Below are 12,191 nucleotides of genomic sequence, written 5' to 3'. Positions count from 1 at the left end.
TCCAATGGTTAAGAATCCGCCTTCCAAAGCAGGGGAGGCAGGTTTGACCCCTGGTTGGGGAAGTAAGGTTCCACATGCTGCAGGGCAGCTAAGCCTACAGGCCTCAACGGAGACTCCACACAGCTCCCCCATCCCCCACCAAAAACTACCAGCCAATCATGTGTGGCTTTCTCTGTGAGATGACTGAATGTGACTCTATTTTTTAGGGTCTTGGTCCACGTAACATTTCCACTCTTCTGGGACATGATGGACCCAAGCAGACTGAGCCCAGATTATTTTTAGGGCAAGTCTCCCCTTCAACCCAGTCACAGGGGATTCCCGTTATCTCAAGGTACTTAACACTCTTACAGTAAAGTCAGTTTAAATTCTCTAGAAAGTATTTAATAATGGATGAGAGATACATTTTTTAACCAAAAGATTGGCTAAAGTAGAGGAAGATAGGGATGAGTAGCTGGAATCAAGATTGCTGGGAGAAATATCAATAACCTCAGATATGCAGATGACACCACCCTTATGGCAGAAAGTGAAGAGGAACTAAAGAGCCTCTTGATGAAAGTGAAAGTGGAGAGTGAAAAAGTTGGTTTAAAGCTCAACATTCAGAAAATGAAGATCATGGCATCTGGTCCCTTCACTTCATGGGAAATAGATGGGGAAACAGTGGAAATAGTGTCAGACTTTATTTTTTTGGGCTCCAAAATCACTGCAGATGGTGACTGCAGCCATGAAATTAAAAGACGCTTACACCTTGGAAGAAAAGTTACAACCAACCTAGATAGCATATGCAAAAGCATATGCAAAAGACATTACTTTGCCAACAAAGGTCCGTCTAGTCAAGGCTATGGTTTTTCCAGTGATCATGTATGGATGTGAGAGTTGGACTGTGAAGAAAGCTGAGCACTGAAGAATTGATGCTTTTGAACTGTGGTGTTGGAGAAGACTCTTGAAAGTCCCTTGGACTGCAAGGAGATCCAACCAGTCCATTCTGAAGGAGATCAGCCCTGGGATTTCTTTGGAAGGAATGATGCTAAAGCTGAAACTCCAGTACTTTGGCCACCTCATGTGAAGAGTTGACTCATTGGAAAAGACTCTGATGCTGGGAGGGATTGGGGGCAGGAGGAGTAGGGGATAACAGAGGATGAAATGGCTGGATGGCATTGCTGACTCGATGGACGTGAGTCTGAGTGAACTCCGGGAGTTGGTGATGGACAGGGAGGCCTGGCGTGCTGCGATTCATGGGGTGGCAAAGAGTCAGACACAAGTGAGCGACTGAACTGAACTGAACTGATGGCTCCAAATTGGAAACGATTCATTTTCTATACAAGCCCCTTTCTTCACTATGGCAGAGATCGCCAGTTGTTAAAGTGTCAGAGTTTTCCCTTTACTCTCCAGAATTTACAGAAACATGCCTCTAATTTTTATTGAATAATTAAACTTCAAATATGTATATATTTATTTGGCATGCCAGGTCTTAGCTGTGGCCCACAGGGTCTTTGATCTTTGTTACAGCACATGGGATCTTTAAGCTATGGCATGTGAACACTTAGTTGCACCATATAGTATCTATTTCCCTGACTAGGGATCAGACCAGGGTCCCCTGCATTGGAAGCATGGAGTCTTAGCCACTGGACCCTCAAGGAAGTCCCATGCTTCTAGTTTTTAGCTGGACACAAGGTCATCCAACATCACTTGCAGCTCCGTACACTGTGTACTGAGGTTCTGGGTGGTGTTACATTAAACAGAAATAGGGTCTGCACTTCCCAGGAAGTTTTCTCGAAAGGTGGAGCTCTTGTTCCTCCCCTTTTCCTCTTCTAGTGACTGGAATGCAGATATGATGGCTAGAACTGGAGATGTCATCTTAGATTGGGAGGTGGTTTTAGAAATGGGAACCACATACAGCAGAGTCATAGAATAAAAATAGCCAGGCCTACCCTTTAACTCCACACATCCACTGAAAGTTTGTCCAGCTGGCATCTTGACCTTACCATGTTGCCTCATGATGCTGTGACCATAGGAACAGTGTTACCTGGTGGTTAAGAATGCCAGCTTCCCAAGTCAAGTGATTTGGGTTGAAATCCTGGCTTCACCATTTACTAGCTGTGTGACCTTGGGCCAAAATGGCAACCCACTCCAGAATTCTTGCCTGGAGAATCCCATGGACAGAGGAGTCTGGTGGGCTATAGTCCATAGGGTTGCAAAGAGTCAGACACGACTGAAGCAATTTAGCACAGCACATGATCATGTAGTTCAGTTCAGTTCAGTCGCTCAGTCGTGTCTGACTCTTTGTGACCCCATGAATCACAGCATGCCAGGCCTCCCTGTCCATCACCAACTCCCAGAGTTCACTCAGACTCACGTCCATCGAGTCAGTGATGCCATCCAGCCATTTCATCCTCTGTCATCTCCTTCTCCTCCTGCCCCCAATCCCTCCCAGCATCAGGGTCTTTTCCAATGAGTCAGCTCTTCGCATCAGGTGGCCAAAGTACTGGAGTTTCAGCTTTAGCATTATTCCTTCCAAAGAAATCCCAGGGCTGATCTCCTTCAGAATGGACTGGTTGGATCTCCTTGCAGTCCAAGGGACTCTCAAGAGTCTTCTCCAACACCACAGTTCAAAGGCATCAATTCTTTAGTGCTCAGCTTTCTTCACAGTCCAACTCTCACATCCATACATGACCACTGGAAAAACCATAGCCTTGACTAGACGGACCTTATGTAGTATCAAGTGACAAATTCCTCCCATTTTGCATACTGCTACATTTTAGGTCAGAAATTTAGATAGGGCATATCAGGACAGTTGGTCTCTGCTCTCTGGTGTCTGGGGCCTTAGCTGGAAACTCACAGGCTGAGTGGGTAGCTCTGCAGCTGGGGGCTGACATCATCTGAAAGCTCCTTCACTCCCATTTCTAGCTGTTGAGGCTGGCTGGCAGCTGGGACCTCAGCTGAGACTATCAGCCAAAGAACTGCACACAGCCTCTTCATATGGCTTGGGCTTCTTCTCTATGGTGGTTATACTCCGACAGCAAGTGTCCTGAGGAAGCCAAGTGGAAACTGGATCATTTTGCTGAAAAAGTGAAAGTCACTCAGTCATGTCTGACTCTTTGCGACCACATGCCATGTAATTCTCCAGGCCAGAATGCTGGAGTGGGTAGCCTTTCTCTTCTCCAGGCAATCTTCCCAATCCAGGGATCAAACCCAGGTTTCTCACAGTACAGGCAGATTCTTTACCAGCTGAGCCGCAAGGGAAGCCTGCTTTGCTGATCTAGCCCCAGAAGTCACACAGCATTTCTTCTGTAACATTCTGCTCATTGAGACAGTCACACAGCCCTTCACCCCCACCCCCAGGTTCTAGGGGAGGGGAGATGGATGCCAACTCTGATGGGGAAGTGACGAGGTTCTGGAAGAGCATGTGTGCTTGGAACTATTATTGGAGCTAATTTTGGAAAAGAAAGTCTGCCATACTGTCTCAAGCTTCCTGTTCTTCATCTGCAAATGAGAATAACCATATCTAACCTCATACGGTAGCAGAGACACTGAAAATATGTAATCAGAAGTATAGCCTGGACACTTACCAATCACAACAGTCACCAGCATGAAACCTTTAGTCTAGAGGACAGTCCTGGATGTCCCCAGAGAAGAGGAAGGCTGGAGAGAAGGTTGTGAACATGGGGAGGAGGGCTGTCACTCAGTGGTCCCTGGGCAGTGCATATTTTACCAACCAGTAAAGAAGATTTCGGAGAAGGCGATGGCACCCCACTCCAGTACTCTTGCCTGGAAAATCCCATGCACGGAGGAGCCTCGTAGGCTGCAGTCCACGGGGTCGCTAAGAGTCAGACATGACTGAGCGACTTCGTTTTCACTTTTCACTTTCATGCATTGGAGAAGGAAATGGCAACCCACTCCAGTGTTCTTGCCTGGAGAATCCCAGGGACAGGGGAGCCTGGTGGGCTGCTGTCTATGGAGTCGAACAGAGTCGGACATGTCTGAAGTGACTTAGCAGCAGCAGCAGTAAAGAAGTATTTCAGTAGCTTAAAAACCTACCGAAGGCTGAATGTCAGCTCTGCTCGTAAGGTTGTTTCGAGGGTTAAATAAGACACATGTGCTTGGCACATGGTGAATAAACAGAATAGACAGCAGCTATTATTGTTATAGATGGTTTTGGTACTTTTCCATTCTAACATGCAATGTGAAGACTAAAAGCTTAAAAACACGAGACCTCTCTGTAATGTTTCTCTTTCCTTTAACATGAGGACTCATTGTCTTTACCTCCCCACAAGCTTAAAGGCCCTGTGAGCATCCAAGGTCTTTAACAAAACAAGTGGATGACCTTTCAATGGATAGATTTTTCTCAAGAAATAAGAAGCCTGTTTTTTTTTTTCCTTCTTACTGGAAACCATGAGTCAATGACAGCATTGCTCTGTTTAAGTCTCTTCAACAGTTGTACAAAGCTTGAGATTTTCCTCCATGTTTTGGTTACACGTTGTCTGTGAATTGACCTGGTGACAGAATAGAAACAAAAGAGTATTGCCCGGCTGTAATTTCAGAAGGGATTTCTGTGGCTTCATAGAGAAGTGTGCTTTGCACCATGGAACCTCGTATCCTAAATTTAGAATAGGCTGAGAGAGACAGTTCAGAGCTGTAGTTCCTCATAGCATAGGAACCTTCTTTAATAGTGAAATTAGGCTTCCAGAACCTGACTCACTAACACATTTCCTGGACATGAAAGCTCTCCAGAGCTGGGCTGGCAGATATCTGAATTCTCTGGAAAAAGGCTGATTGATGGTGAAGGATTTTCCACAATGCTGGGGAGCCACATTTTCTTCCACATCAGCTGAGAAGGTTCAAATGAAAGCTGATAAATGCTGACAGGAAGGAAAGCTAACTTTAGCTTTGAGCAGCTACACAGCCATCTAGGCCAGAACACCCAGATATCTCCTTTGTTCTGTCCCTGAGCCACTCCCTAGTTCTCTGGGCTGCTATTCAGTGTGTTTCTGCTGCAGGAGTAGGCTCCACACTGTTCCTGCTGGCGTCTGATTAGGACCTGTTTCAGCCATGGTCTTCTCTACCCTGAGGCAGTCTCTGGGATGCTATGAATGTTGGGATTTCACCCTGTGTGGATTGAGGTGTGTGTGCTCAGTTGCTCAGTTGCTTGGTTGTATCCGACACTTTGTGAACCCTGTAGCCTGCCAGGCTCCTCTGTCCATGGGATTCTCCCGGCAAGTATACTGGAGTGGGTTGCCATTTCCTACTCCAGGGGATCTTCCCAATTCGGGATTGAACCCACATTTCTTGAGTCTTCTGCACTGGCAGGTGGATTCTTCACTATCTGAGCCATGTGGGAAGCCTGTGTGGACTGAGGTGGGAGACAGTAAGTCCCCCATAGCTCCTGAATTAGTACAGGAAGGGTGCTGTATGACACTAAACTCCCTTGGGCAAAACTGGGGGACTGCTGAAAGGCAGTGTGTACGTGGCACCCGGAAATTTCTTTCCTCGCCCGTCTTCACTGGTTTCCGGTCTGGCCCTCCACCATCTTCTCAGGCCTCTAGGTGAGCTCCCGGGCCATCAGGGAAATCCTGGAGTGGCTGAGTCTGCCTCTACCCATTCCTTCTCTGTTTTTCTTTTTGTAGCCCAAACACGGAACCCTTCTTCCTCTCTCAGGTGTTATTTATTTGCTTTCACAGGCAAATAACTGACCTCTTGGCAACACTCACTGGGGCCACCATATATGAGAAGTGAACAGGTATCTCCTAGATCTTTTACTGTGACCTGGAGACCTTCACTTAACCCCGTTAATCAGAGGAAGATGAATTTTAATTGGGTTCTCATCCAGTCATCTACTATGAAAGCAAATTTCATTAACCTCTTGGTTAACGAAAGGCCTTAACAAAGCTACATGTACTTCACCTAGCTGATCTTTACTGATAGCAGATTCATTCTCTTTTATTTATTTATTTATTTTTTATTCAGCAAACACTTACAGAGTGCCTATTGCATACAGGGCACTGAGTTGTGGGGAGGCAATGACAGTAAATATGACAGAGGCATCCCACTTTGGTGAGAGACAAATGAAGAGATGAGGTGGGAGCAGAGTGGGGTCACTCATTCAGCCTGGGCTCACTGGAGTCTGCTTCCCAAGCTCAGCACCCAACTGGAAACATGATCAGAAACTTAAGACCGTTGGAAAGCTTTTTCAGTGGGTAGGATAAAGTGTTCAGGAAATAGTCGCTCATGTGTTTTCTCAGCTCCTGAGAACCACGGAGAGGGAGGGGATCTTGAGGACACATTGAACAAACCTGGAAGGCTCTCAAATGTCTCCAGTGAGCCCAGCTAGGTAGGCAGTAAGGAAAACTTTGGAAGGGTTTCTGTTTAGTCCACTCATTGTGGAAACTCAATAGTCTACATTTTGAAGAAACTTTTTATTTCGAAAATCAAAGCCAGTGTTTCTCAAGTGTTTTTAGAGTAGGATTTCTACATCATGTTCCAGTAACCCTATATATTTAAAAAATGATTTCTACCTGAAAATTGGTTCACAAAACAATACTTAAACTATGTGAAATGCACTCTATTTTCTCTCTTTTTCTTTTTCCCTTCTCTTCCCTTCCTCTTCTCCTTTCCCTTCCTTCCTCCCTTTCTTCTTTCTCTCTTTCCCTCCTTCTCTCCCCATCTCCCTCTCCTGCTGGTAACTACCCACTAAAATAATTTAACAGATAACTAATGAGTTTTTAATGCCCGCCTCTAGAACCCTGAGGGCTTCCCTGATAGCTCAGTTGGTAAAGGCGTATCTTGGGCTCTGCCCATCATGTCTGCAAGAAAGGCACTTAGAGGTCAAGGTGGGAGCCCTGGCTGGGACAGGAAGGCTCGCCAGAGCAACATTTTGCTCTGCACAATTGAGTGAGTTTATTTTTCTTCCTGTGACTCATGAAGCTTTCAAGATTGGCTACAGCAGGTCTTGCTGCACCATAGAACAACTTTATTCTATAATCCTCAGAGCTTTCTGAACCCAATAAATCCAAACACTTGGAAATGACTTCAAATTGTTAATTGGAGTCATTTTAGAGACGTCAACATCAGAATTAGTTCATGCTCATAAAGAATACTCAGCTCACATTTAATACTTTTATTTCTTGAATCTGAGTAGTTGTTAGAAAAACCCTATTCAGCGTGGTTCAGTGGCTGGGGTTCCTGCCAGAAGTCAGGCATGTCACTAAACAGAGGGTGCCCCAGTTGGTTCATCCATTAAATGGAGGTAATAGGGGAGCTCCCTGATGGTCAAGTGGTTACGACTTCACCTTCCAGGGCAGGGGGTTCAGGTTAGGGAGCTAAGGTTACATATACCCTTCAGCCAAAAAACCAAAACATAAAACAGAGGCAATATTATAACAAATTCAATAAAGACTTAAAAAATGGTCCGCATCAAAAAAAAATCTTTAAAAATAAATGGGGTCAATAAGTCCTGCTTTCATAAAAGTGTTGTGAGAATTAAAGGGTAGCAGGCTGTCATGATCTTCACAGAATTCCTGGCTTAGAGCAGATGCACAGCGGCAGCTGAGGTTCGGTAGTGTTGCCCTCCAGCACGCCGACTCCAAACTCATCGCCTTATCCACCTTGCTCAGGTCAGCAGTCCCTGCCCATAGCTCTAGGAGAGGGTTTTGCTGAGATACATACTAGGCATATTGAGATTTCTTTGTTTAGATCCTGCTTGATTCCCCTCCCCACCGCCCCCAAACAACCCGCCTCACTTGTTGGAAGATAGGAGAGCACTTGACTACAACGAGGAAGTGAAACTCTCCACTGCTTTTCAGGAGGATGCATAAGTAAGGCTGTCCCTATGCATGAATATGCAGTTGCTCAGTCAGTCCGACTCTTTGCAACCCTTTATTGACCATAGCCCGCCAGGCTCCTCTGTCCGTGGGATTTTCTAGGCAAGAATACAGGAGTGGGTTGCAATGCCCTTCTCCAGGGGCTCTTCCCAACCTAGGGATTGAACATGGGTCTCTTAAACATCTCTTGCATTGGCAGGTGGGTTCTTTACCATTAGTGCCACCTGGGAAGTCCCCAGACTTCCCATAACTATTTTTGTGGGGATGTCCTCTATGCAGAAGACTCCCCCTTAAGGGAGAGACACAGACAAGACTCCTAAATGTGACTGAGTTTGGATTAAAGAGTGACAACCATGATCTGTGATTTGGGAAAGGGGAGAATGGGGACTGAGGGGGATTCCATGGACAACTGAAACCTGGAGAGCATTTACTATAAAACATTTATTTTGCACCTACTGTTCACACTATCCCGTACCAAAACACACAGACCAGCAAGAGCTTGCTAACTAATTGAGAGTTAAAATACATTTGCAGATTAACTTTAAAAACTGACAAGAACTCATGGGCCACTGAAGAATGATGCTCCATGCCTATTACTTTTTGTTACAATGTGTAATGCACTCTGGACGTTTTCCAGACAGGCGCCATGGAGGAGGCTGGACTGAAGCTGAGTCCTCCTAGGGATAAACTCCAGATGAGTGAATAGGATGGGGGGAAGGCCATACAGTGGAAGAGAGTGCTTTGGGGAGAAACTGAGTGTCCCAGTGGGGGTAGAATGGAGCACAGGGGTGTGCACATGTAAGACAAAAATTGAACAGTTAGACAGGAGCCAGATTGTACTTGCTACCCAAGGTGCTTTTATCCAGCTGTTTCATGTTCAGCCTTTCACCAGATTGCTAACAAGTAATGGAAGGACCAGGGCTAGATTAACGTCAATCTATGGTCTAAACACAGACCAACAATGATGCCTCCTTGGGTGGTCCATTACTTCATTTTTTTTAAATTTTTTTAAAAATACATTTATTTATTTTATCCATCACTTCAAATAAAGGATCTGTTACATAAATCAGTTGAGGAGTTAAATGCTAGTCAGACCCAGCCCTTCTGTTTATGCTAGATGGAATGAAGTTCTTGCACTGTGAGATGGAAACAAATGAGCTATCTGATGACACCTTCAAATCAAACTTAAAATTTAGTCACTTGGTGGGTCAAAGAAAATTGTTTTTAATGATTTTGATTGAAATTGAGCTTAAGTGGATAATGACAATTACAAAAAATTCAACTCGGGTCTAGAGGGGCAGTGAAGAGTTAAGGGCCTGAGCTAGAGGTGCCCTTTCCTTTGGGCAATGAAGGACATGCTAATTTTTGCTTCATATTTAATGCAGGACTAGCAAGAACAAGAAAAAGAAGAAAGGGCATGGATACTTCCCAGGCTTATGTAAGGTTAACTGGGAGGGGATGGCTGTGAGCATATTGAGGCACTTCTGTCCCCAGGTCTGACCCAGGATCTGTCATATAGAATTTAAATGAACAAACATTTATTGACCATCTACTATGTGCCGGTTTTCAAATCAGCAGTAAATAAATGACCAAGACTGACCTTCCTTGAAGGTCTACTCATAACCTGGTGAGGGAGGCATGCAGTGAGTAGGTGAAATATACTGTGATCACAAATAAGACAGCCCCATCACAGACTCAATGGACATGAACTTAAGTAAACTCTGGGAGACAGTTAAGGACAGGAAAGTCAGTCCAAGGGGTCACAAAGAGCCAGACACAACTTAGCAACTGAACAACAAGGAAGTGGTGTGTGGGCTGCCTTTGGAGGAGAGGAGAAAGCAAAGGGTTTTTGCTAAGAGGACAATAAAAAGCATTTTAGGCAGATCTGACTCTTTGAAGGAGATCAATGCATACTTGTTCAATGAATGAAGGCGTGATTAAAGAACACGTACCCAGGCATAGCACAATGCACTGGCATAGGGTAATACACATACAATCCAGAGAGAGAGAGTGCATCATTTGTAGTAAGTTTCATATACAAGGAAACACTAAGAAAGCCAGTCCTGACCTAAGATGTGTACTGCTGCAGAAGTTGTTGCAAATGGTTCCCACGTACACCATCCTGGTAGAGAACTAGTTAGTTAGATATTTTGGTTGGCCCATCAATAGAAAGACATCAAAGGAGCTATGAAAGGACAGGTGTCCATAATTCTAGTGAAATGATTGGCTGGATACCAATACAAACTCCAGGTTTTATAGGTTTGTATCTATATTTTATACACATATTATGTATATATTTTATATGTATATGTATGGCTATGTTTTGTATATGTATGGATATGTATAAATATGTATGTATATGTAATGAGGCTTCCCAGGTGGTGCCGTGGTAAAGAATCCGCCTGCCAATGCAGGAGACTCGTTTGATTCCTAGGTCAGAAAGATTCTCTGGAATAGGAAATGGCAACCCACTCCAGTATTCTTGCCTGGAAAACTCCATGGACAGAGGAACCTGGAGGGCTGCAGTCCATGGGGTTGCAGAGAGTCAGACATGACTGACAACTGAGCATGCACACGACGCATGTATATATAATATGTATATATCTTATGTACAAATTGGAGAAGGAAATGCAACCCACTCCAGTGTTCTTGCCTGGAGAATCCCAGGGACGGGGGAGCCTGATGGGCTGCCGTCTATGGGGTCGCACAGAGTCGAGCACGACTGAAGTGACTTAACCTTAACCTTATGTACAAATACATTTTTAGGAGCAATATATGGAGCAATATAGAATCACATTATTCTGCCCCATCCTTCCCAAGGTGGATTGTTTCAGAGTCGAGAGGTTAGCCAGATGCACAGGGATGGAGCACTGCTAGTTTTCCTAGGAAAGGACTGGCATTAACGGCCAGGCTCATAAGAATGCGCGCACATTGTTGTTTTCTATTGCCTTCTATTTTACTTTCCTTTCTCTCCTCAGAATGTGATCAGGAGGGAGCAGAGTTCCAGGAGCACAAAAAGCAGAAAAGGACAGGTAGAGTCTCTCTCTCATGCTGCCAGGTCAGGGTGGGGACCTCTCTGCAGCTCTAAGGACCAGCTAGGTAGGCAAGGCCTTCAGGGGCTTTCTAAGAGTCTTTCCCCTGATCTCATGACCATGTTTACCGTGTGCTTAGTTAGAACCTTCTCCCCCCGCTAATAATATGCCTTGTATTATGTAATAATGTAATCATATAGCCCCCATCAGAGCACTAGTGTTCATATCATCTCATCTGAAACTGACAGAAGCCCTTGTTCTGTGCTTTTTACAGATGCAGCCCAGATCTCCACACTGTAAAAGGCCTCTGCATTGAACAAGCCTGTGCGACTTGGCCAGGAAGCCACAGGGAGATGCATATGCCAATACACATAGAAATGGGGCTCCTTTTTTTTTTTCATAAAGAAAACAGGCTTCATTTTCCCCTAGTGCCGCTGAAACTAAATGCTTGAGCCTGTTTTTATATGCAGAAATATCCCCAGTGCAAAAAGAAAGTTAATTCAAGAAGCAAATGTCTACCTACAGGTATCTGAAACAAACATGGTCAGGTAATCCAGATTTCAAAGGAAAAATCCCAATTGCTAATGTTTAGTAATTGTATAGCTGATTTTATATTAATATAAAACGCTAAATTTCTTTGAATTTTGCCTCAATAGAGATGTGTTGTGTGACACTAAATGTGAGACACAAATCATATAATGATTTATTATCAGATTTTATGTCCTAATTTTTGTTTCTGAAAAATGGAGTCACCATTCTTAAAGGAAAACAGTATCAGCCTTCAAATTAGTGTCCTAAAGTAGACTGACCCCAAACTGACTTCATCAGGAACCGGATTGGTATAAGGCAGGGCTATATCTCCAGATCACGGCAAAACTCACTGATGGACATGGGGGTACACCCATCAGAGCAGTGTGAGGCTGAACCACATAGGGACTGGTCTAGAGCTCCTTACCCTGCCTGTGCCTTCCAAGAAGGTTTGCTTCCAGATATGAGATATAAGCCAGACTTACAGGTATAAAGAGATAGAACCCAGGCTATCAGAAAAAAAGGGATGAAGGGTTAAACAGATCACTGTGGTAAGGCCATTTGTCCATTATGCTAAAGAATATCAGACATTAAAAAAAAATTTTAGAATTTTATATTTGTTCCTAAATTTTTAAACAAGTTCTTAAACTTGTTAAAATTATGTGTGAGATAAAAATAAGTTGGTTCTCATAAGAAAGAATGCCATTTTACTATTTGTAGCAACATGGATGAACCTGGAGTGGAATAAGTCAAAGACAAATGCTGTATGGTATCACTTATATGTGGAATCTAAACAATACAGCAAAGTAGTGAATAT

At 44.2% G+C, this 12,191-nt stretch overlaps 1 long non-coding RNA gene across 1 annotated transcript in view; it reads left to right on the top strand.

Annotated features, from left to right (window-relative positions):
• The window catches only part of LOC147379420 (uncharacterized), a 57,250-nt gene extending 45,265 nt beyond the window's left edge, over positions 1-11,985 (top strand). Inside the window, exons 5-6 of the long non-coding RNA XR_015160959.1 lie at positions 10,793-10,846; positions 11,121-11,985. This is a non-coding gene — a long non-coding RNA (uncharacterized LOC147379420). The remainder of the gene's footprint in view (positions 1-10,792; positions 10,847-11,120) is intronic.
• The last annotated feature ends 206 nt before the right edge of the window (positions 11,986-12,191 follow it).

Source organism: Bos grunniens, chromosome 1 (genome assembly GCF_055505025.1).
Source record: "Bos grunniens cultivar Pamir isolate PY7600 chromosome 1, Bosgru_T2T1.0, whole genome shotgun sequence".
Taxonomy (NCBI): Eukaryota; Metazoa; Chordata; class Mammalia; order Artiodactyla; family Bovidae; genus Bos; species Bos grunniens.
The sequence above is the reverse complement of the archived record's forward strand: the minus strand, read 5'-3'. Positions and strand labels throughout refer to the sequence as shown.